General features: G+C 35.7%; 1 protein-coding gene and 1 long non-coding RNA gene across 2 annotated transcripts in view; both read right to left on the bottom strand.

Moving 5' to 3' along the window:
* Nucleotides 1-25,402, bottom strand: part of FGF14 (fibroblast growth factor 14) — an 861,172-nt gene that overhangs the window by 549,756 nt on the left and 286,014 nt on the right. The window lies entirely within an intron of this gene.
* The window catches only part of LOC130455872 (uncharacterized), a 71,599-nt gene continuing 47,317 nt past the window's right edge, over nt 1,121-25,402 (bottom strand). The window contains exon 2 of the long non-coding RNA XR_008914069.1: nt 1,121-23,328. This is a non-coding gene — a long non-coding RNA (uncharacterized LOC130455872). The remainder of the gene's footprint in view (nt 23,329-25,402) is intronic.

Genomic DNA, 25,402 nt, shown 5'->3' on the forward strand with positions numbered 1-25,402 from the left:
ATATTTTTTCTTTCCCTTTTTCCTCCTTAGCCTCAAACCCTTAATTTCCTTGATTTATGTAACACTACTCCCTTCTTGTTCTTTTATCTTTCTGATCCTCAGTCCCTCACCTGATGCTTTTGTATCTTATATTCTACCTTGAAAATCTCATTTTCCCCCAGTTTTAAGTATCAGCTCTATGAAGATGACATTCATATTTATATTTCCAGCTCTAATTTCTTCCTTGAACTCAAATCTTACAGCACTTACTTACTGTTGGATGTCTCTTCTTGAATGTCCAATATGCATCTGAAGTTCAAAATGTCTAAAAATGTGAGTTAATATCTTCTCCCACTCTACCACCTCCAAACCTGTTCCTCCAGCAAAATTTCCCATTCTTTCCAATCACCTACATTTACAACCTTGGATTAACTTTGACCTTTCCCCACCTCCCATCTGATTTATTGATTACTGCCAAAATCATCTACCTAAGACCCAAATCTGAATATAGGATTCCACTTGCCTCAATTACAAATGCCCCTATCTGCTATCGAAGGTCTTCCAAAATCAGAATCCTTGTCATCATTTAAAATTTATGTCAGGAGCCATGTTCCAGAGGAAATCTTCTTGATTCTCCCCAGTTCAGAGGATCATTGGACCATAAGGTTAGAGCTGGAAGGTAATTTAGAGGCTATCAAGTTCATCTCCTCATTTTGCAGATTCATCTTAGTTCATCATTAGTTCTTCAGAACTAAGCTCCAGAGAGTCAAGTAGTTTATCCAAAGTAACAGATATGATAAACAGTGGAGCCTATTTTAGTAAGCTCTTTCTCCTCAATTTTCACTAAAGTATGATTATATTCATGTATATGTAGTAGCCCCTCAGGAGAATGGAACTCCTTAAGAGCAAAGGCCTCCCAATTTTCTTTTTATGCCTAACACAGTACTTTGGCATAGAAGGTACATTAAAAAATGCTCCTTTGATTGAATCGACAATAGAATGTGGCAGTTCCAGAACCCTAGTATTTTGGAGGTCTTCTTTTTATTTTATTTTATCAACATTAAAACTTTTGTAAAAGCCTCATGTTGTTATTCAAATAAAATAATAACCACTCTCATACTGATTTCTCTGACTCTAATAATTTTTCTTTTTTAATTTAAATTCATTGCTTTTTATTTTATTAAAAATAAGTTCTACTCTTATACCCCCCCATTTGAGATGGCATCATGTGGCAAAAATATATATGTATATATTAAATTATGCCTTACTTATTTATCAGTTCTTTTTCTGGAGGCAGGCATATACAAGTCATCTTTTGAACATTTGTTGCTGTACACAATGTTCTTTTGGTTCTGCCTGTTTCATTTTTCATATTTTTCTCAACCCTTCCAAATGCCTACCTAAGGTTAAAATCCTTTAACTCCAACTTTGGCTTAGATCACTCTTTCTGCTGACATTACTATGTCTTATCCATCTCACCTTCACCCAGAGCCAATCTCCAATTTGCCTCCCTATATATATTATTAATCAAAAACACTATGAAGACAGGCCAGTTAAAAGAGAATTCTTAGGAATGAGTTGCAGAATGTTCAGTTTAGATAATTGTTCTATCTGCTCCCAAATTAATGCTTAATTTTTTTCTTTTAAATACTTTGTCAAATTTTTATATCACATTATTCCTCCAACTGTACTTACTCTACCAAACACATCATTGGTCACTCCCTTTTAAAAATTAAAAAAAAAAAGTTTGGTTCAATACATACACTAGTTATCCATTTCTCTACCAAATGACTCAGATTATCATCTGTTTTCTGAGACCAAGATTGATCATTATAATTATTCAGAGTTTGGATTCCTTTTAGTGTCCTTTTCATTTATATTATTGTAGTCATTGTTTATATTCTTCACTTGATTTTGCTTAATTCACTTTCCAAGCCATTCCAACAAGCAATTTATTAATCATGAACCAATAGAAAACATTGTGATAAAAGGACACCAATAGTTCATAGAAATCTACCCATGATTTTGTGAATTTCCCATATTTCTTATGAAATAATAATTTCCCATTATGTTGTCATATCACAATTTGTTTATTCATTTCCCAATTGACAAGCACACAAGTGAGATTAGGAATATTTTGCTGTATGTATAGGTTCTTTTTGTCTTTGTTCTCCTTGGGTGTATAATCTTAGTATACATAGTGACTACTATTATATAAATCCAAATTGTTTTTCAGAATGGCTGGAAAAATCCAACACTTCATCAACCATCTATTAATAAGTATTTCTTTTCCCCTCAAAGAAAAATCCATAGTGACTAGTTCCATTTTGAGGATATATTTCTCTGTTTGATGTGAGTGAAGTGATATTTAAACTTATGTATTAAGTATTAAGAATATTAAGAGATCATCTACTCCTCTGATCTCCTTTTCTCTTAACTTTTCTTGATGTTATTGTTTTGATAGTTAATTTATCTCTGAATGTGTCCCTCCTCCTCTTTCTTGTCCAGTAAGTCTTCCCTTGTACCAAAGATTGAAAAAGAAAAAAATAAGAAAAAGTTCACCAAAACCAAATAACTCAAAAACTGTCTTACTCTATGTCTAATAATTGCCTGAACATATCATACCCCATCTCTACAGTAAAATGTAAGAGGTATAGTTTCTAACCTCTTCTTAGGAAAAGGTTTGGTCATTGTAATTAAACAACAATAAGGTTCATTTGGTTGTTCTTTCTTTTGCTATAGTCATTGATTTTCTTGTTTTTCTTGGCTTTGGTGATTTTGCATATCTTCCCATGATATACTGAATTCTTAATATTTGTCATTCCTAACATTCCATAATATTAATTTCCTACCACGTTTTGCTGTTCCCCAATTGATGAGTGCCTACCATTCCCTATTTTTTTGCTTCCACAAAAAGACCAAAACAAAACACTTCAATGAATTTTTCTTGTATATGGGACCTTTCTGTCTTCTATTTCCTTGATGTATATACCTATTAGTAGGATCTATGGATCAAAGGGTATGGATCTTGTCCAACAGAGTTTACAAAAATTTATCTAAAACTGCATTAATTTTGTTAGTGCAAAGCTTTTTGATTTCATGTAATGAAAATTAACTATCATAATTTTGTTATCTCTTCTGTCCTTTGGTTTGCTAAGATTCTCCCCTTACACATAACTGAAAGATACCTCCATTCATCTTCCTCCTTGAGTATACATTTAGAACTATCTGAAGTATGTAATATAAGACGATAGTCTAAATTAGGAGTTCTTAATCTTGTGTGTGTGTGTGTGTGTGATTTTGGCAGTCTGGATGAGCAAGCCTATAGGCCCCTTTTTAGAATAGTATTTGATTTTCTTTATACTTATGAGGGATGAAAATGCTAATTTTCAGTCAAACATTGGTAAAAAAATATGAATGGGAATTTTTTCTCATCCAAGTTCACAGACAATCTGAAGTAGATGCATGGAACCCTTGATACCTAGGTTAAGAACTTCTAGTCAAAATCTTAAAGGGTGTCAAGGAGTTGTTTTTGTTTTTGCTAAACCACTTTTCAGTTTCCTCAGTAATTTTTGTAAAATGAGGAGAACTTTCCACTGTAGTTTATGTTCTCTATTTTATTTAACCCTAAGTTATTGAGATTGTTTTCTAATTATAAAGTGGTCCCACTGATCTATTTTACTTTTTTAACAGTAGCAAATCCTTTTGATGATTGCTGAATAATAATGTGATTGTAAGTCTAGATATCTCTCTCTATTTCTACTTTTTTCATTTCCCTTGAGACTCATGATCATTTTGTTCCTTCAAATGAATTGTGTTACCATTTTGTAGAGTTTTGTATAACACCTCTTTTGAAGTGTGATTAGTATAGCCCAGAATGTATAAATTAATTTAGGTACTCGTACTGTTTTTATTATACTGGTGTGACCCAACCAAAAGTAATGAATATCCCTGCAATCTTTTAAATTCATTCTTAATTTCTTTTTTTTTTAAGTTTGTGGATTTGTTTCTTGAATGTGTCTTATTAGATCAGCTGATAGATGTTTTCCACATTATATAGTCATCATGAATGATATTTCCCTTTCTATTATTTCCACTAGAAATGCTGAATCTCTCTTCCTTGACCCCCTCCCCCAGATTGGACAAAAGAGACTCCAGAAATAAGGGGAGCTATTTAAGGCTTCATAGCAAATTGGGGAAGATCTGGATTTGAACCCCAATGTTCCTAACTCTCAGTACAGTGTACTTTTCCCTCAAAAAAGCAACACTGATCCTCTCTCTACTCCCAGGTTCAACTGTTCAAATAATAGGATTTTTAGTTTGTTTGGTTTTTTCCCTTAAAGCATTGAAATGCTAATTAATCAGGTGACTAGATTTAAAGAAACTTGGGGCTGAAATGTTTCAGGGAAACCTGGAAATGAAATTCAAGCTAGAGAATAAGCAATGAATTCAGAAAGACAAATTCAAAAGTTTATTGAAACAAATTTTGATACTAAAATGATTTTTTAAATTCTTTTATGAGGCACTTTTCTCATTATCACTTCTCTGGGTCTCAATGTATTCATCTATAAAATGGTGTTTGGGGTTTTTTGACAGTGTGAACTGTGGTAGGACAATGAGACAGGGGGTCATGGTTAGAATGACTTGCTGTTGTTCCTTTTACTTGATATCCTTTAATTTTGGTCCTTGATTTGAAGCTAACAGTGTTATAGACTGAAATGACAGTCAAGCTGCCTCTTTCTTCCTTGAAAAGTCTACACCCACCCTATGACTTGCATTAGTTGATTTGCTGAGAACTGTTTCCGAATTCTGTTATCATCCTACCATCCAATAACCAACAAAATAGAAAACAAAATCTTGGGAATTACACTCATTTCAAACACAGAGTTGTTTTTTTTTTTATTTAATTGGTATTCTTCTTGTCTGCTTTTGCTAAGCAAATCATTACTAAATCACAAATTTGATTTCTCTGTAATTATTTTTTTTTCTTTTTGTTTTCTTCCTTACACACTGTCTACAGTATTTATTCTTAGGGCAAAATCAATGAGCAAATGATATAGAACAAATATAAACTAGATATAAACAGTGTAACAAGTATAAACTAAAGTAAATATAAGCTCTATATAAGTAATTGTAACTAGAAAACAATGCCTTCTACAAATGTCTGCAATGTCTCTGGAATTCATTCATTTGCAGTAACTAATCAATCTTAGTTCCACATTATCTCATATCAGGACTATAATTTAAATAAACCAAAAGCTAAATTAAAATTTTAAATCAATGTCCCCATACCCCACACTAGTGATTTCATTGATGTGGGGATCTCAGATTGTAAACCCTTCCATATGAATATACATAAGCAACTAATCTGTATTTTAAGAGAGTACCTTAAGAGAGTAGACTGAAACACTTATAGTTTAAATGATTTATCTATGGCCCTGTAAGTAATTTATATCAGAAACAGCATTGAACCCAGGCTTTCTAGACACCACGCCAAGCCTTTTTTCCTTTATTCTAAAAAGCCTCTCTTCTGGAATTATAGCTTTAAATTTTTAATTAAGACTTTTTCTGATAAAAGGAAAGATCTAAGAGTTTTTATTTAAGGGATATTGAAGTTCAAAGATTGACAAAGAACAAGAACTATGGCTTCTACTCAAAATATTTAAATAGATAGTCATGGAATCTTTAACATATTTGTAAGTCAGTTACAGTATTTATACAACTCCATCTCACTCAAATCCAATTCATGTACAAGTCAAGACATCAACCATGATGTCATTGGTACTTTTTGAAAACAAAGGAGAAACAACAACAATATGGGTCACAATGCACCATGGTCCTAGCTTAGTCTAATTTACTTGTCAATATTCTCAATACTTGGTTCCAATATTAATCCTAAATGATTTTAGAATTGGCTATGACATAGTCTTTCAGTAAAAATAACTGCAGAATTCAAGGTATGGCATAAGAAGTTGTTGAGCTAAGGTTGAATCAGTCAAATAAATATTTTTCTAATGAGGTTGTAAAGAAGGCCAATGACAAGCATCTGGGTTAGTTACATGTAGGCAAACTAATAAGCCAGCTTTCATAGCAACTTTTACTCTGTGTAGGAAAAGAACATTTTCTATAAACCAATTGGAAGCATCCTTAAAGCCCATTGAGTTCAAACCTCTTTACAGAGGTTGAAACTGAGGCAGAGGCAAAATTATTCCCACATGGTCAAAAGACAAAGGAAGTAGGAGAACTGATGAAAATGGTAACTTTGAAAGATCAAAAGTTGGACTTAAAGGTTTTCTTAAGGAAATTATTTTTCCCTTTCTCTTTTCTATTGCATTTCCAAAAATAGCTAAGAAGAACATTTCCCTTGATGGCCATTCAGAAACAGCAAAAACACCTGAGACTGATTAGGGCTCTTGCCATTTCAAGTGTCCAGTTTGAATATAGGAATCACCTTCTCTGGGACACTTAACAATTCAAATGAAGAACAAACACCAGACCTGGTGACCAAAGAGGAACTGATATCATCTCTGAAAATTTAGAAAAGGTTGCTTTACAGGGAGGTGTCCAAATTTTGGGAAGGGTTTGGTTCAAATTAGTATATTTTAACAATTGGGTGGTGTGTCTGAGAAGGGTTCTATGCAAAATAAGCTTAGTAAATATGGATTCCCACTTTACAAGAGGTCTGAGACATTGCAGGTTTGAAAAGGTTAAGGGACTATCAGAACTTTGAAGATGCTGAGATATTTGTCAGAAACTTCCTGCCTTGAGTCTTCTCATCTTATTTTCCTAAACAGTTTCACCTTAAGTTATCCCCATCTCACACAAAAATCTGATTTCGTGGAGACAATCCATTGAGGCTTACTCAGTGTTTCCTTCCCACTCTTTTTTTTAATGTGGTTAGCCCACACCAGAAGAGTACAGGTCTTTAGGGGTTTGCTGTGAATTTTGGTCCTCCTTCCTGTTTACTTGATAGATATTTCATTAACAAATTGACTTGATCTTTTAGCCTCCAAGTGATAGATGACTTTGCTGATGCAGATCCCCAGCAAGAGAGGAATTATTTTCTTCTCATAGCTTTTCCAAAAAACACTGGGTAAATTACTAAAGATGTTTCCTGAGAGCTCTCTCTTCTGCTTTCTCCTTAGCTCAAATCATTCAGGTATCTTCCCTTACCATCTCTTCCTTCTTTCTTGGATGAAAAGGCAAATAGGTAAAACTATAACTAAAGCAATGAACCTTGAAGTCAAAAGCTGAGTTCGAATTCCACCTCTGACACTTATTAGCAATGTGACCTTAATCTCTTAATCTCTTTCTGCCTTAGTTTCCTCAACTTGAAATGAGGATAATAATAGCAACTACCTCCCAAGATTGTGAAGATTAAATGAGATAATATTTGTAATATACTTTGAAAACTTTAAAATGCTATATAAATGCTACCGGTATAATGAATAGTGATGGCTCCTCTTCTTGCCAAAGCCAAGCCCTCTATATGCATCCCTGATCATTGACTCTGTCTCCTCAACACTTCAGATTGTCCTCCACTATTACTATGCCTTTCTGTGTGTATCTGGCTTTTTCTGTCACACACACCCCTTTAATATTTCTCTATTTACTGGCTCCTTTCCTGCTTTCTAAAAACATGCCAAGGTCTCTTCTATTCTACAAACAAAAGCTACAACAACAACAAAACTGGCAATAATCCTCACTTGATCTTATCTTCTCCCTTTGTGGTTAAATTTCCAGAAAAGGCTATGTACATCCCGTGTCTCTACTTTCTCTCTTATTCTCTTCTAAGCCTTCTCTTATTAGTCTTATTAGACTTCTGACCTTATTCAACTGAAACTTACCCCTGCAGCCAAATTACTCACAATTTCTTAAGTGATAAATAGAATAGTTTTTGATCCTAATCCTTTTTGACCTTTCTGTAATAGTTGACACACCTTCCCTTGGATTCTCTCTCCTCACTGGGTTGTCAAAATAAACTCTTACCTGGTGGCTCTCTTCCTATCCAACTTGCTCCTTTTCAGTCGACTTTGCTCATTATTAACCCATGTCATTCCCACTAACTATGAGTGTCCCTCAAGGCTCCATCCTGAACCACCCCTTTTTTAGTTCTGGATTATTTTACTTGAAAAGGAGGAACTTGCAACTCCCTATTAAATCTCACGAATTCCCATGGGCTCAGTTATAAATTCTATTTAAATTAGTCCAAGACCTATATATCCTGGCCTAGACTTTCATCTGAATTGCAGTTTCACATTACCAACTGTCTTCTGAATATTTTAGATGGAATGCCCTATAAGAATCTTAAGCTCAATGTGTTCAAAAAAGAAGAACTAACATGGATTGCTAAATGTCAGAAAACAGTTATTGAAAATTGTAATGACACATAATCTGGAAAAAAGAGTAAGCTTATGTAAGAAAAGAAGTAATTTCCTTTTCTCCCAATTATTCCCTCTTTCCAACTTCCCTTTATTATATAGAGCAGTGGTTCTCATTCTTTCTAATGCCGTGACCCCACAATACAGTTCGTCATGTTGCAGTGACCCCAAACCAAAAAATTATTTTGGTGGCTACTTCAACACTGTAATTTTGCTACAGTTATGATTCAGAATGTAAATAGCTGATATGCATTATGTATTCTCATTGCTACAAATCAAACATAATTTAAACATAGTGATTAATCACAAAAACAATATTTAATTATATGTTGAGAAATATTAATCCAGCAGGAGGCAGCCTGAGAGCTGGGGCGGGAGTTAAGTCCTGCCTGGGGAGGGGGGTCCGCAGACACTGCCTTCTACTTCCTGTCATCTCCCTTCAGCTCAAGCTGAGGCTTCACTTTGCTGGGGTTACTCTGCTCCATTATCTGCTCCAGGAGTGATCCACTCCAGGACTTGTTCTTAACCCCTCTGGAGACAGTGCCTGGGTCCTCTCTCTGGGTCTCTGTTTGAGTCCCGTCTCTAAGCAACAGGGTAAATCCATCACCCCTCATAGGGGGAGGGCTGCTGATAAGTAACTAATATTAGTACAATGTGTGGGCAGCAGGGTCCCCGTTCTTTCTGAGATCTTGCTGTAAAGTAGCATGATTTCTCAGCAGCTAAAGCCATCGGAAATATTTTCCGATGGCTTTAGGCGACCCCTGTGTTTTGGTCTTTTGACCCCCGCCGGGGTCGTGACCCACAGGTTGAAAACTGCTGATCTAGAGTATCAGCATCTTCTCATTCTCTTGGGCCTACATCCTTGAAGTCATCCAAAAACATCTCAGTCTTACTTGCCTCCCATGTATAATACACTGCTAAATCTTATTTCTCCATTCACATATTCTATATAATCTGAAGTCCTAGAAAAGTATTTTACACACCTAGAATATTATAAATATTGCTCAAGACCATTGTGCTAAACCTAAAGTCAGTTTAGACCTGAATTCTAATTCTGCCTCTTACACTTATTAGCCATATCAACCTTAGTAAACCAGTTAACCTCTGTCCACTTCAGTTTCCTTGTCTGTAAAATTGGGAAAATAATAGCGGGTTCCTCCTAAAGTTGTCATTGGGAAAAAAATAAGATAATATTTGCATATTGCTTTGAAAAATTTTAAAGCACTATATAAAGGAAGCTATTATTATTCTTAAAATGAAAGACACCATGTGTAAAGTGCATATATTCCCTAAAGCACAATATTTAGCACAGATCATCCTAAAGGCCTTTTTAAATTTCACTCTCCTATCCTCTCTCCAAATGAGCCTTGACAACCCAGTCCTAAATCCAAGTCTGACTATGCGACTCCTCTTCTTAGGCTCATGTGGCTTAATACTAACTCAAGGATAAGAGCTAGAAGAGCCTTTGAGGTCATCTAATCTACTGATTCCATTTTGCATATAAGGACATTAAGGAAACTGAGGAAAATTAATTCACATGTATAGTAATAACAAATAAGAACATTTATGTACTACTAAGTGTATGCTAGGAACTATTCTAAATGCTTTATAATTATTATCTCATTAATTCTAACAACCCTGGGAAGTAGATGCTATTATTAATTCCATTTTACAGATAAAGAAACTGAGGCAAACAGAAGTTAAATGATTTGCACAGGATTGACCAACTAGAAAACCTTTGAGGACATATTTGGACTCAGATGTTCTTGACTTCAGGTCTGGGATTCTGAACAAGTGGAACTTTGGCCCTAGTTCTGTTGCCAAAATGTATGGAGAGACTCGGTGATGACTTTCCACAGTGGAGGGAAAGGTTCTCTATTACCTGTCATTCCATACCTCCAGAAGCAGATTCATCATTTAGGCAGTCTTCTGTCATGTAAATCTCAGTCATTAAGATCTGAATAAATTGGGTGGAACAGTGATAATGAAGGGACATTATTGATATGATGACAGATAACAAATACTGAACATATTTAGATTTTTCTGAATTTTATACTTCAACCTAATAATAATGTAATCTAGATAGATTTATTTTTTGCTTTATCCTGTTCTTAGCCAAGAATTGCCCCTTATTGTACTTCTCCCTTTATAGGCACTTTAAAAAAGAGACATAAGGGATAGAAGATTATCCTTTCAAGATACAAAGGAGATTTAGCAATTGAGGGAGAATTTGACTAAATTCACTCTATGGTAATAATCTAGCTAATTTTGTCATTGATCTAAGATTGTGCCTAAGTTATAAGATTTCACATTTTAAGCTGGTAGATATTCCATAAAACTTGAAGAATGTTCACTGGAGCACATAACATTTCCATTGTGTAAGTTTCTTTTGGAACCAGTTATTTGAGCCATATAAGAAAATCAATTCCATAAAGGTAATGGTTCAGCACCACCATTATCCACAAGCTACTCAAGCAAACTAGTTTGTTGGGCAACCAGTTCTACTTCAGAAGTTTTCAGCAGAGGAGATTCTTTTCCCTAATGATTTCCACTGGAGAATTGGAATTTTGTTCCCAAAGAAAGAATTCAATAGTATAAGCTAAAAACTGTGAGTCAAGAAAAATGCTTCTTGTCCTATAGCACTTTGAGAATAGCAATACAACAGAAAAGCCTACTGTAGCTCCCAGCCAGATTCCAGAATCTTCCTCTTCTCAGCCAATCCTCCTTTTTCTGACCCTCTGCAATTCAATTCAGTTAAACATCTTTTATCTCTTACCAAATGCTTTCTTTCTCTAGCAGGTTGTGTTAAACAGTAGGAATGCAATATTAGACATGCCCTAGACCCTGAGTTCAGGAAGATTCCATTTAATAAAAGAGTCAGGAGAGAACAATCTTTGTTATTGTTGAGAATACATGTTCACTCAGATACCTATAGAAATCAAGTTTGCCTAGAGGTATCTGGGGAAGAAATTGCCACTCTTATGACCAATGCCATCCTCAGATTGAGGCAAATTTTTTTTCTAAATCAAAATTTAGCTCTCTCTTCTTCTTTCCTCTGCCTTTGTTTGTTTGTTTTTTGGTCTGGGCATTTATGATGAAGAAAGAAGATATTACCATACTTTGCCTCCATTTAACATATGATGGGCTCTAGCTTAAAAACACTTTCAATTTATGCTTTGGGGATATGCAAAACAAATCTGTTTCCTACTTTCAATTCAATGTGTTCTGAGCTCATGGTTACCTGTGTACCAATGAAGATTCTAGGGGGAATCATGGGGACTTTTAGTGATAATTTATATCATCTCCTTGCCCCTACCTAGTCTGAAAATTAGGAAACTAAACCAGCTCAAGCAGCATCCATCACATTCCTGAATAAATATAGTTTGTCTTTCCATTTTCCCACATTATCCAGGAATTTTAGAATACACACCCCTAAAATACTCAGCTTCTTGGAAGGTTCAGCCTCTTTTAGTACTCCTGTTTGGCCCTAGAGTTGAAGACTTTAGTGAAAGATTAGATGGAAGTCTAGGGTTATCTGCTCATATCTGAGCACATCCTATCTTTCTTTACTGTCTTGTGATCTCCATTCTCCATGAAGGTTCCTCATTTAGCTTGCTTTAGTCACTGCTCTCAGCTTCCCAGACATGTGTCTCAACAGATGTCTAACAGGGAGAGAGGAAAGATTATTGCATGCAAGTCTGTCCATCCTCCACAGAGGCTACCAGCAACATTTACATTAAAGATCATTTATAATGAATATACTTAAATCTGTGGATACCTGTTCTTATGAAAATGGGATCTTAGATCAGGCAAAAAAAATGGTAAGGTAGAAAATTATAGTAAAAATAGGTTTTGTGGGGATTTTTTGTACCTGGAGAAAAATATACTGTGAATTGGTAGAGTAGAAAGGTAGTAGAAAATGACATTTGGAAATGTAGTTGAACTTTTTTATCATTCTGGAATCAGAAGATGGGACTTAGATATTAAATAGATAATTCCTATTTAGATGTAATTATGGGCAATAGGAAATGTTGTGTTGACTACAGTCTATAAACTCTATGAAGCAACAAATTTTGCTATGGAAAGGTCCTATGTACATGTGTGAAGAAAAATATATGTCTAGAGAGGAGAGAAACATATTCAACCAAAGTTAAAGGTATATTGGTAGATACTTAAAGAAGACCTTAGCAGGGAATAAGATGATTAGTCTAATCCAAATACCATCAGAGATATCCTTCCACATTCCAAGGCTAAAGCTACCTCTTCCAGGTAGTTTTTCCTTATTTTCATCCTCATCCTTTTCTCTTGGAAAAGGAAATTCATATTACCTTAGAGATCCCAGGACCTCAAAGCCAAAAAGGATTTTAGAGACCATCTATCTCAATCCATATACAATCAGAAATTTATTCCACTGTTTACTCAACAACTGGTCTTCCATCTTCTGCTTGATGACTTTTGGTGAGGGTGAAATAGTGCCCTCCCAAAGAAACTCATTTCATTTTTCAGAACTCTAATTTTAGAATTTTTTTTTCTTAGGTTGGGCCTAATTATGCCTCTCTGCAGTTTCTACTTAATTCTTCCCTCTAAGATCAAGCAGAACAATTTCATATTAATAGCCATTCAAATATTTGAAGAGAGTGATTATATTTTTAAATTCTTCCTTTTCTCCAGTCTATATATTTCTATTTTCATCAATTGATCTTCTTATGGTATTAATTCTATATCTTTCATTATCTTACTTGCATTCCTCTGGACGTACTATAGTTGATCAATGTCCTTCCTAAAATGGAACATGAAGAACTGAACACAATATTCCAAATATGGGCTTTACAGGGAAAAGCATAGTGGAGTCATCACTTCCTTATTCCTTGAAATTATGTGCCTCTCTTGACACCCAATATGGCCTTAATTTTTAGCTGTTCATCATGACTGAGCTTGCTACAATTTAACTTGTAGGCCATTAAAACTCCAAAACACTTTCCATAAAAACTTCTGGCTACCCAAGCCTCCCATTCGTCCTTAATTTATGAAATGGATTATTTCAATCTCAGAATAGGACATTACATTTGTTTCCGTTAAATTTAATCTTAGTAGTTTCATTCCATTGTTCTTGCATGCCAATATGTATTAGGATCTTGACTCTAACACATAATGTGTTTTCTATACCTCCAAATTAAGATGTGCTAAGCATGCTAGTTATACCTTCCATCTATTTCATTGATAAAAAATATTGAAGGGCATAGGACAAAGAAATAATCCTGGGAACAATCCACTAGAGATTTTCAACAAGTTGACATCAAACTATTAAAGACATCAGTCAAGTCATTTGACAAGTTAAAAATACACCTAACTATAACACTATCTAGTCTGTATCTCTGTGTCTTATCCACAAAGATGATGCATGAAAAGATTTCCAAATGTTTTTTCTGGAATCCAGATATATTAATTCCATAACATTTTCCTAATTGATTAATCCAACAAAGCTGTACCCAAAAATAAGAAATGAGATTAATCTGGCATGACCTCAATAAAGACATAGTACCTCTTAGAAATTGCTGCTTCCTTTTTTTCTCCACAATTACAGATCATCCCTTTAATAAGATATTCTGGACATTTTTTTTCCAGAAATTGACATCCAATTCCTCAGTCTATAGTTGAAAGACACTTTCTAATTCTTTATTTTGTAAAGAAAATTTGAATATTTACTTTTTATCATTATTATATCTCTCCCTCTTGCAAAGATTTTTTTCAACGATCATCTACAGCAGTTCAGTGATTCTGTGCACCAGTTATTTCAGTACCTTGGAAAATAGTTCATCCAGATCTAGGGGCTTGAAATCTCTGAGGGCAGCTAAGTGCTCTCTTGCCTTCTGTTTTAAATCTTTATTAACCATTTTTGTTCTCTTCTTTCAAATCCAAAGATTATTCATTCTCTTGGCACAAAACAAAAAGCAAAAAGTAAGGGTTAGATGGCTCTATTTTCTCTTCTTTGTCTCATCCTCCTTCTGTCCCCCTTGAGTAGTCAAACTACTCTTCCTAAACATTCATGTTTAGGTTTATAATTGTTAGCTTTGTGTTATCTTCTGAAATGTACTTGTATGTATGCACAGATTATTATCTTCTGCTTGTAATCCAGTACTTAGTCTCTTTGGTTTTTAATGCTTTCTTTAATTTGGTTCTAAAATTACCTATCAAATATTTTTTAAAAATAGTTTTACTGGGGGCAGGTAGATGGTTCAATGGATTGAGAACCAGACCCAGAGAGGGGAAATCTGGGTTCAAATCTGGCCTCAGATACTTCCTGGCCTTATGACATTGGGCAATTTATTAAGCCCCTTTACCTGGCCCTTACACTTTTCTGCCTTGGAACCAATACGTACTAATGATTCTAAAAGGGGAATTACAGATTTTTAAAAAATTAGTAATAATTTTATGGTTACTCTTAGCCTCTCTAGTTCTTTCTCTCTCTTGGATCTCTCTCTCTGTCTTTGTTTCTTTTTGAACAGCAAATTTTTCTCCTCACTCAATTGAATGAGATGTCTTGTCTTTTATACTGGTCCCACTGGTCCCACAATCTCTTCAATTCCTTGATTTTAATGATATTAATTTGCAATGCATTCTTCCAAGTAATATTCTCATTCTACTCCCTTCTAATTGTTTTCCTTCTAGAATTCTTTAGAAGAGGAGTAGTGAACATTTTGGGTTATGGACTCCTTTGTCAATCTGGTGAAGTCTATTAATCTCTTTCAGAATAATATTCCTTAAATACATAGCATTATAAAGGACACCAATTATATTGAGATGTAGTCATAACTAGCTCTAGATATGCTCACAAGCCCCAGATTAAGAACTTTAGCTCTAGATCTATCTCAGGAATGTTATTCTTCAGTAAACAGCAGGGTATGGTAGAGTACAGTGGCTGGTATCATGTAACTCTGAGACTGAGTGATATTATCCTATTCTTTGTTCATGTCCTCTCTCCCTACCTACCTTGTATTAATTTGTTCTGTATATACATATGTCTACATGTACATATTGTCTCTCCCGGTAAAATATAAGCTCCTCAAAAACAAATACAGATCTCATAGTAGACATTTAGTAAATGCTCATTGATCTATTGATAGTTCAAACCAAAATAGGAGATTTCTAGGAACTGATACAAAGATAAAAATATACATAACCATAAAAAATAGACATGATGACCTCAGCAATGTAAAGGGAAAAAATCTCTAAGGAGAATTTGAACTCTGAGCCAACAAAGCAAAAAATGTATATTATGGTCCAAGAAGACAAATTATAGAGTATAACTCCTTTGTCAGAGCAGAGAGACAGAGAACTATTCCAACTGAGGTAGTCGCTGTATTAGATGTTGTTGTAAAGTATTTTTCTCTGTCACAATTTGGAGCAGAGGAAAATGAGTTTTTCTTAAAAAATGAAAGTGATGTTATGACAAAGATATCAATTTTTAAAAAGTTACAGAATGGATTCTTCTGTGATCCTCTCTACTCGCTTTTTATTATTTTTTTTCTTTTTTATCATTCTTTTTTTCTTTTATCCATAAATCTGTAAGGTAATTTCTTCCTTGGTTTTCTGTTTATTTTTCTCAACAAGGTTGACTGACCAATAATCTCAGGAGGCACAATTTTAAGAGGCCAAATTTAGATTGAAATTCCTTTCTGTGTAACCTTGATCAAGCCAATTCATCTCTCTATACCTCAGTTTCTTTGTGAAATGGATGCAATGTTTATTTGCCCTGCCTTCTCAGAGAACATTATCCTCTCAAATCCCATGGTGACAATGATTATTTATAACTTAGAAGGTGCTGATTTTGTGATTTAACCTTCAGAGAAATGATCTGTCCCTATCTTGGGATCTCTGGGGACCCCAAAGACAACTGGATTGCTTCTGAGTTCCAAATTTGAAACTGCTGGTGTCTGTTCACCAAATCTATTTCAAACTGTTTCGTCAGCAAGATGTTCACAGGAAAAAAATGCAAAACTCTTAAAGCCTGTTTGACTGATTTCTCAGCATCCTTATGGCTCCCTGAAATCCTGCCCTCATGCACAGCAGAGGGATAGCATCAGGAGTTATTCAGGCCATATGTGAAATGAAAAAAAAGGAAGAAAAGGAAGAAAGAAAACAAAAATATCCTCTCCTTTTTAAAAAACATATTCTTTTTCTCAAAGCACTTTACATAAGACTTGATATCACTATTCCCACTTCAAACATCATCAATCAAGATGATGCATGACCTTTAGCTGATTTCTGTTTTAGGAAAAATAAACACATATGCAAATAAGATGAGCCACAACACAGTTCTATCCTATCTAACACATGCTGCCTATCCCTCAGCTCACACCCTAGAGCTGTCAGTGGCTCTGAGCAGCCACTTTACCAAAAATGAGCACGTTGTTTCACAAGTACCAAGATGTGAAGACTTCCCAACTCCAATCTCTCCTGCTACACCAATTAATTCAAAGCTTTCTCCTCTGCTGACCTTCTCTCACCAGTACTGGCAACGTGACTAGTTGGTGCCCTCTCCAAGCCCAGCATCTTGGATATCATTGATTGTTCACAATCCTAGATAGAGTGGTGCATCTGGAGTCAGAATGCCTGGGTTCAAATTCCAGCTCCCTTGACTGACCATGGACAAGTTGCTTTATTTTGTTCATTTGCAAACAGGAGAGAATAATACTTGCACTTTCTATGACACAGGATTACTGAGGGTAAAACAATCTGTAAAGCATAGCATTGTATAAATGTGAGAAATTGTTATTTACTTTGTTTTACTTAAATCATGCACTCAGTGAATATTATCTGATAGAATTCATATCTGTGTGCTTTTGTCTCATCGATGCCATTAGATTTTCATTTAAGTGAGAGCAGGTATTATATAACCTTGTATCCTCAATTATTCTTTAAATATAGACACCTAATGGTATCTGATGAGTGTTGAAATTAACTATCTTGAACCTTTTCTATATGAATTTAACTTCAGTAATAAATATGATCCTTAGGGGGTTTTGCCCCCTTAATCTTCAGAAACCCTCATTTTGCCAATCCCCATTCCTTATTAAACATAACTCTGTTTTCTCTGCAAATTCTACTTCTCACATATAAGTTGTATGACTGTGAGAAAGTTACCCAACAACTCAAAGTGCTATTTCCTCATCTGTAAAATAAAGATAGTGGTATGTGTAGTATCTCCCTAATAGAGTTATTTTGAGAATCAAAAAAGGCAATGTATGTAAAAGTTTTGTTAATATCAGTTCATATGATCATAGCCTGGTAGATTTAGAGATATAAAGGATGATTAAAAATCATCTAGGCTACTATCCTCATTTTATATGCTCACCTCTCAAAGAGTTTATATTCTATAGGGGGAAGATAACATACAAACGCCAGCTAAAGAATAAAGGGGATGAAGGGAAAAATGAAAAGGTATCGATATGGGGCCACGGTTTCAAAGTCCAGAAAGCAGAAAGAGGGGAGAAATAAAGGTTAGCAGATGTAGATCCCTCCCCAAAATGGAGGGACATGAAGAAACTTATCAATGGACAAGAAATTTGGCATGGCAGAGTTAGTGTTTGATAAATGCTTTGTCATCTCTTGGGAAAACTGGAAATGTCTTGCAGAAATTAAGTTTAGACAATCACCTCCCACTCTATAGTAAGATGATTCCAAATGGCTATGTGGCATAAATAAAAGGTTATAGGATAAATAGAAGACCAAGAAATAAATTACCTTATAGAACTGTAGATAGAAGAGTTCCTGGCTAAACAAGGGATAGAATTGATCACAAGAAAAAAATGGATAATTTTGATTATACAAAATTTTAAAGATTTTGTTAAAAAAAAAACAGCACAGCAAAAATTAGATGGGAAACAGTTTCCTGCAAATTTTTGCACCAGTTTCTCTGACAAAGTTCTAATTTCAGAGATATATGAGGAATTTATTCAAATGTATAGAACAAAAGCCATTTCCATTAGATTTTTTTAAGTATGAAAGGCATAAAGTAGATAATAGTATGTGAATGTGATGGAAGACTACTGTATATTTTGCCAATATATCTCAGCTTCTTAGAATTTCCTCAGTGCCTAGAACCATTTCATCCAAGGATATCTATCGCATCCTAGAATACTCTCTGCTAGGTCAGTTCTCTTCTCCATTTGATGAGTTCCTCCATGTCCCACCATTGAGAGAAGGGCTTAAGCATGCTAATCTTCATTTCTCTCCTATTTTGGCTTTCTAAACTTTGACATCATGGTCCCATGTAGAAACCTTTTCCATTCCTCCTCTCACCCCCTCTGCTTTCCAGCTGGATTTTATATATGATTTTTCCCCCTTTAGAATATAAATTCTTTGAGAGCAAAGGGGGTAAATGAGGCTAGGAGACTAGATGATTTTTTAGGGTTTTTTCTATCTCTAAAACAACCAGACTATGACCATGAGAACTGATATTGATAAAATTTCTTACATACATTGTCCCATATGATTCTTATAAGTCTGTTTGGTAGATATACACACATGATTATCTTCATTTTACAGATGAGCAAACAGGTGTTTTTATTAGGTAACATGCTCACAGTCATACAAGCAGAATTTGACCCTATTCCTCCCTCAACTTTTGAGTTATATAGAGAGAAAGAGAGCTAAAATCTAATTAATTGTAGTGGTCATTATTAGTGTGCAAGCATATCTATCAAAGGTGGGGAATTGAAGTCCCAGTATTTCATTTATGTTGTCAGCTATGGAAAGTGTGTCAATTGATTTTATTTAACTGCTTTTATTTATTACAAAGGAAGGTTCAAGGACATGTGTGGATGTGGGGGTATATCAACGAATGTTGTAAAAACAAAGACCAGTAGGACTATATTTTTAAAAATCTTTTTATTTCTGATATTCTTATTTCTATTAATAGTGTTACCACTCTCATAGCGACTCATGGTTTTGATCTCTAAATTACTCCTCACTCTTTCTTCACCTTTGTTTTCTGCATCTAATCTCCAAATCTGTCAGTTCCATTACTTCAATAGCCCTCGAACTAAACCTGAAAGATAGCTTGTTGGAATAGAAAATGTACAAAAGGGGCAGCTAGGTGGCTTAGTGGTAGACAGCCAGTCCTGGAGATGAGAGGTTCTTTGGGTTCAAATTTGGCCTCAGACACCTCCTAGCTATGTGACTCTGGCCACGTCTCTTAATCCCAATTATGTAGCCCTTATTGCTCTTCTGCTTCTAAAGTAATTTTAAGTATTGATTTTAATACAAAAGGTAAAGGTTTTAAAAAAGAATAAGAAAGAAAATGTACATGAATCAGATTAGGAAACTTGGATTCAAATCCAGACTGTGACAGTTGCTTGGTGTATAATCTGGGTCAAGTCAGTTTAACCCTCCTAAGTCTCAGTTTCTTCATGTCTAAAACAGGACTGACAGAAGTCTCCTCATCTACTTCTCATGGGTGTGGTAAGCAAATTCTTTTGCAAACTTTAAATATAAATGTGGGCTATCAGTTCCATTCCCTTTGTCACTATCCTAGCTAACTGCCTCATCCTCACCTAGACTAATACCATAACCTTCCAACTGATTTCACCAATCCCTGTCTCCCTCTATGTCTTATGCACCATTTCTAGATGCTGGTTTCAGAGCTAGAAGGTTGCTTAGAGATCAACTCATTGAGACTATACCTGCACAAGAATCCCCAATGCTACATCTTCCATTTGTGTTGTCTGCCCTGTGAGTTCCTGGAGAGCAGAAACTGTCTTACTCTTCTGTTTGCATGACTAGCACTTAGAGAAGTGCTTTGCATATCATGGGTGCTTCATAAATATTTTCATTCTTTCATTCAAGTGGTTTTCTCATCTGTGCTCCAAAATCTCTGTTAATCAGGAAGCTATACTTACCAAGTCAGCCGAGTCAATCCAAACTTGTCCTTCAAGAGCTTCCACTCATTGCCCCAAGATCTATGTTTTGGAGCCAAAAATTCAAACCTAATCCCACTTCCTCCCAAGGTTGAGCTGAAACCAGTTCATACAAGTCTAGCAAGAGCTGATTGTCAAAATTTCAGTTTTCAATGTGAGCAATTCCACCTTGGAAACTGACAAGTACTGCAAATCTGGACTTAATTTGTTGTTTGGTTGATTGTCTAGACTTAAGAAAGTGATGGAGAAAATGTTAATAAAGCAGATTAAATCTTAAAATATGTAATGCGTAATATTTTTTTTCCTTCAGAGACCCAACCACTTACCAGAATACCCCTGCTTCCATCTAAAACCCTTTCATGTGCTTAAGGACTGCTATTCTACTTCATTCCCATGCTGTCTGTCCTCTAAATTAAACAACTCCAGTTCTTGACAGAAGGGGAAATGAGCAATTATTAAGCAATTACTGTGTACTACTGGGTTATGTGCTAAGCACTTTATAAATATTATCTCATTTGATCCTCACAACAACCCAAAGAGTTAGGTATTATTATTATGTCTGGTTTGCAACTGAGGAAACTGAGTCAGGTGGATTAAATGACTTACACAAGGACATAAAACTAGTAAGAGGCTAGATTTGTTCTCAAGTGTTTCAAACCAATTTCCTATGGCAGTCAACAGCCCATTTTCCATCCTGGTGACCCCTTAGCTCATCAATATCCTCTCAAATGTCACAGAGACCTGAAGACCATAATCCAGATATAGTCAGACTAGAGAAAAGCAAAATGGTACAATCACCCTATCACTCATTCTGGGTATTCTTATTCTGGATGCTCTGTTTCTCTTAAGATTGCTTTAGCTTTTTTCTTTTGCTATGTCATGCTGTTGACCTATTAAATTTTATCTTCTTTTGGTCTGGCTCTAGGATTCAAACTGTATAGCGAACTCCTGCTGAGTAAATTCCTATCAAGTCATTGAGTTTATCTTACAATCTTTTAAAAACACAAATCCTTTGTTCAGAAACTGTTGTCTAGTCTCACGTTTCCCATCTTGCACTTCTGCTCTTGATTTTGTTAAATACAAGCCTTATGAAATCTTATGAAATTCCACCCATCACTGAAATGGAGGCCAGCAGACTTGAAGTGCTATTCCCAAAGTAGCACAAGTAGTAAGTAACAGAGCCAGGAACTGAGACAGCCAGAAGAGATTAAGGTCATCTAGTCCTCCTCTCTCATTTTACAGATGAGAAAACCTGGGCCCACAGAGTTGTGATTTGCTGCAAATCACATAGATAGAAAGCGAAAGAGCCACAATTTTTACTCAAGTCTTATGACTCCAAATCCCAAACTCTGAAATAAAGCACTTTTAAATCAGCACACTGCTTTTCAGCTGTCATTCCCAGGGCTGGTAGCACCAAGTACAGAATAGAGACCTATAAGAGACCACCACTGTCCTTGGTCTTGGGTTTAGGATGGGAAAGACATCTATGAAGAGGCATCGATATTAAGGAAGAAACAAGTCTAAGCTCAAAGGAAGAGAGTCTGAGATGCCTCTTATGATTACACAATTACCTCTAAGGCTCTAATTCAGAGGCATCTGAAGAAATAGGCAGCAAGTGGCTTAGATGAGACTGAGAAGCTTGTCATGGAATTCCTTCCACTCCATGGACCTTCTATTATGAGCACAAGCACATTGCTATTGCCTTCCTCATGGCATATCATATGAGGGCAAAACAAGCTCAATATCCCAATGACTGACTGAATTTCCCATGTTTGATGTTTATTTCCTATAATCATTATACATATTTTCCTCCTCTTTCAGTTCCCAGTTTAAAAGTCATTCGCACCACCAAGCACTCTACTAACTACAACTAAATAAACCTAATTATACAAAACATTCTCTCAATTAATGGGTTCATAGTTTAAATTACAAAACAATAAACCCATATTTGAATGGGAATCTTCTCTACCATATCACCGACAAGTTGTCATCAAATCCCTGCCTGAAGATCTCCAGAGATGGAGAACTCACTACCTTCCTAAATAGCTCATTCTATTTTTGGGATGGTTCTAATTGGTAGGAAGATTTTCTTATTATAAAGTAGAATTCCACATCTCTGCAACTCCCACTCCTTGATGAGCATAAGAAGCCTAATATGACTGAATATTTAAACTATCCCTTTACTTGGGAAAGATTTATGGTGAAAAGATCTATGAAATCGGGTGGGGAAAAATTTTCCATCCTTTTTTCATTAATTGAAATTTATCATTTTTTTCATTAGCATATTTTAAATTGAAATTTATTGAAATTCAACATTTCTTTCTATCTAAAAGCATCATTCCAATAATTGAATTGAAACTTAGCAATTTTCATCTATCGAAAAACATTATTTAAAAAAAATGTCCATAACGTTCCCCAGATTGTCAAAGGGGTCAATAAGACAGACTAAGGTTAAGAACCCTTACAAAGTCTCCTCTTTTACAGGTTAAACATCCCCAGCTCCTGTAAATAATCCTACCATGGAATTGTTTACAGTTATCTGATCACATTAGTCACCTTCCTCTGGAATGCTCTAGCATTCCAATGTCTTTTCTAAAATGTGGCTTCTAGATTTGAATTTGGACTGACCAGGACAGACTACAGTATATCATTCATTCTGGTTTTACATTTTTATTAATGCAGCTGCATTGTTTTTGTTTTGTTTGCTTCTATTGCATATTGTTTACTCATATAAAGCTTGCTGTTCATCAAAAACCTCAAATCCTTTTCAGAGGATCTGTCATGTAGCAATGCCTCCTCCATACTGTAATTGTGTCGGTATGTGACATATTCCTGCTTTTATTGAACTCTGTGAAGTGCAAATCTAATTATAAAGGGGAAGAACAGGGATGAAGAGTTCATAGTTTTGTAGCATTTGACTCCCACATTGACCAGTTAAGATAACACAACTGGCTTAGAGAGCTACAAGCCTCAGCTTTCTCTAGTACCGCCTAGTTTCTCCAGTCCAGTTTAGCTATTGAATTGTTATCTTCCTTCCAGTTTCCAGCCTTCTGTTGGGAGGAGAGAGCAGTGAGGGTTAATGCATTTTATAAACCAGGAGAAAAGAAAGAATGACGGAAGAAAAGAAAGTTATTTGGTTGTTCCCTCCTATTTAATTTCATTGGACTGTGTTCGTAACATAGTCTCCCCTTTTTCTTTGTCAGTGGAGAAAATCCAAGAAGATAGAGATCAGGATTAATTACCTCCATCTATAGTACCCTTCTCTCCCACCCAGGAATCCTGACCAATTTCTTTTTTTTTTTTTTTAAACCCTTACCTTCCGTCTTGGAGTCAATACTGTGTATTGGCTCCAAGGCAGAAGAGTGGTAAGGGCTAGGCAATGGGGGTTAAGTGACTTGCCCAAGGTCACACAGCTAGGAAGTGGCTGAGGCCAGATTTGAACCTAGGACCTCCCATCTCTAGGATTGGCTCTTAATCCACTGAGCTCCCCAGCTCCCCAAAAATAGAGTAATTTTCTCCTATTATCAATTTATTTTCTTTTTGTGTTCTTTTGAATTATTTAATTACCAAAGACACAAATTAACAGATAGTGCTGGAAGGGAAGGTTGAGTTTGAACCAGCTACCTCTGGAACCTCAGGCAAACTCCCTCTGCCTGGACCAATTTCATTAAATGTAGAGATAGAAAGGATAGCCTGGTACAATACAAAGAAGACTGAATTTGGCACCTGAGAGCCTTCCTTTCAGTCCTGGCTCTACAACTTAAGTGTCACCAATCCTAGATTTAAACTTTGAAGGAACTTAAAGTTCACAAACTCATGCAACAACGAGGTGGCATAGTAGATGTAATCCCGGGTCTGAAGGCAGGAATTTTCAACTCCCTGAGTTCAAATCTGGCCTCAGACACTAGCCTTATGACCCTAGGAGAGTTGCTTAACCCTGTTTGGCTTAGTTCTTCATCTATAAAGTGAGTTCGAGACAGAAACGGCAAACTACTCCAGTACCTTACCTTTTCCAAGAAAGCCCCAAATTGGGTCACAAAGAGTCAGATACAACTGAATGACAACAGTACAAACCCATTTTATAGATAAGGAAAATAAGGTCTAGAAAGGTTAAGTGACTTGCCCAAAATCACCTTAGTGAACTTTCAGAGGTGAGATTTGAACCTATTCACTTAACCTTTCTTGATATCCAGTTTTCTTTCAAAAAAAAAAAAAGATTCCATGGACCTTTGGGTTCTCTTCCAGCTTTAAGTCTATGATACTATAAATAATCAGCAGGTCCAGGTTACTGTGTGATAACTCTTAGAAGAGCACATCCTAGGCAGCCTTTTCTTGGAGATCAGCTCCACAGCCGTGTTCCCAATCTGCACTAATCTTTTGTTTGTTCTAATAGGACCAAGATTTACAAATATTAGGAAAGTCTCTTACCAGGCATAATTTGAGCTTTGACTAGAGTGTTTTGAAAAGTAATCGCTATTTCTCTACAAACCAGCATTTGACGCAGGCCATACTGTATGCTCAGCCGGACCTTCATCTAGAAACCCCTTCTTGAGTTTCTGGGACACAAGTCGTGTGTCGGCTCCATAAGCCATTCCTAACAGTATCAGAAGAACAGATTAATATAAAGATGAATAAGTGGAATAGTCCCCAAAGCTCCTAGGGAAATAAAGTAGAGCTGAGGCTGTATATGGGGGAAGATGGGATGAAGAATAGATCATAAAATTCAGTGGGAAAAAGATTATTATACACAGGATGAGGGACATTGAACTGGTGTACTCTATTGAGAAGGGGCAGGAAAGAACACCTAACTTTCAAGAGCAGACTTCTTTTTAGTGATTACTTGGCACTCACTTTATAACTTGGGCTAGCGGAGTCAGCATTCACGTGGATGGTCTTTGCACTTAGACACCTTCCTGGAAGTGTATATACTATTTAGCGCACTAATCCACATCTCGTGCAATGGGTCACCCAGAGCCCAAAAGTCCAAACAGTGCCTTTCCTAAAAATATGTCAATACCCCCAGGTATAAGCAATTCCCAAGGCAGTGAAAAGCCACCCAGATAGATAAAAACAGATAAAAGCTTAAGTCAAAAAAAAAAGGAATACTCAGCAAAGAGGTTCCTT

This window comes from Monodelphis domestica, chromosome 8 (genome assembly GCF_027887165.1).
Source record: "Monodelphis domestica isolate mMonDom1 chromosome 8, mMonDom1.pri, whole genome shotgun sequence".
In the NCBI taxonomy this organism is placed as follows: domain Eukaryota; kingdom Metazoa; phylum Chordata; class Mammalia; order Didelphimorphia; family Didelphidae; genus Monodelphis; species Monodelphis domestica.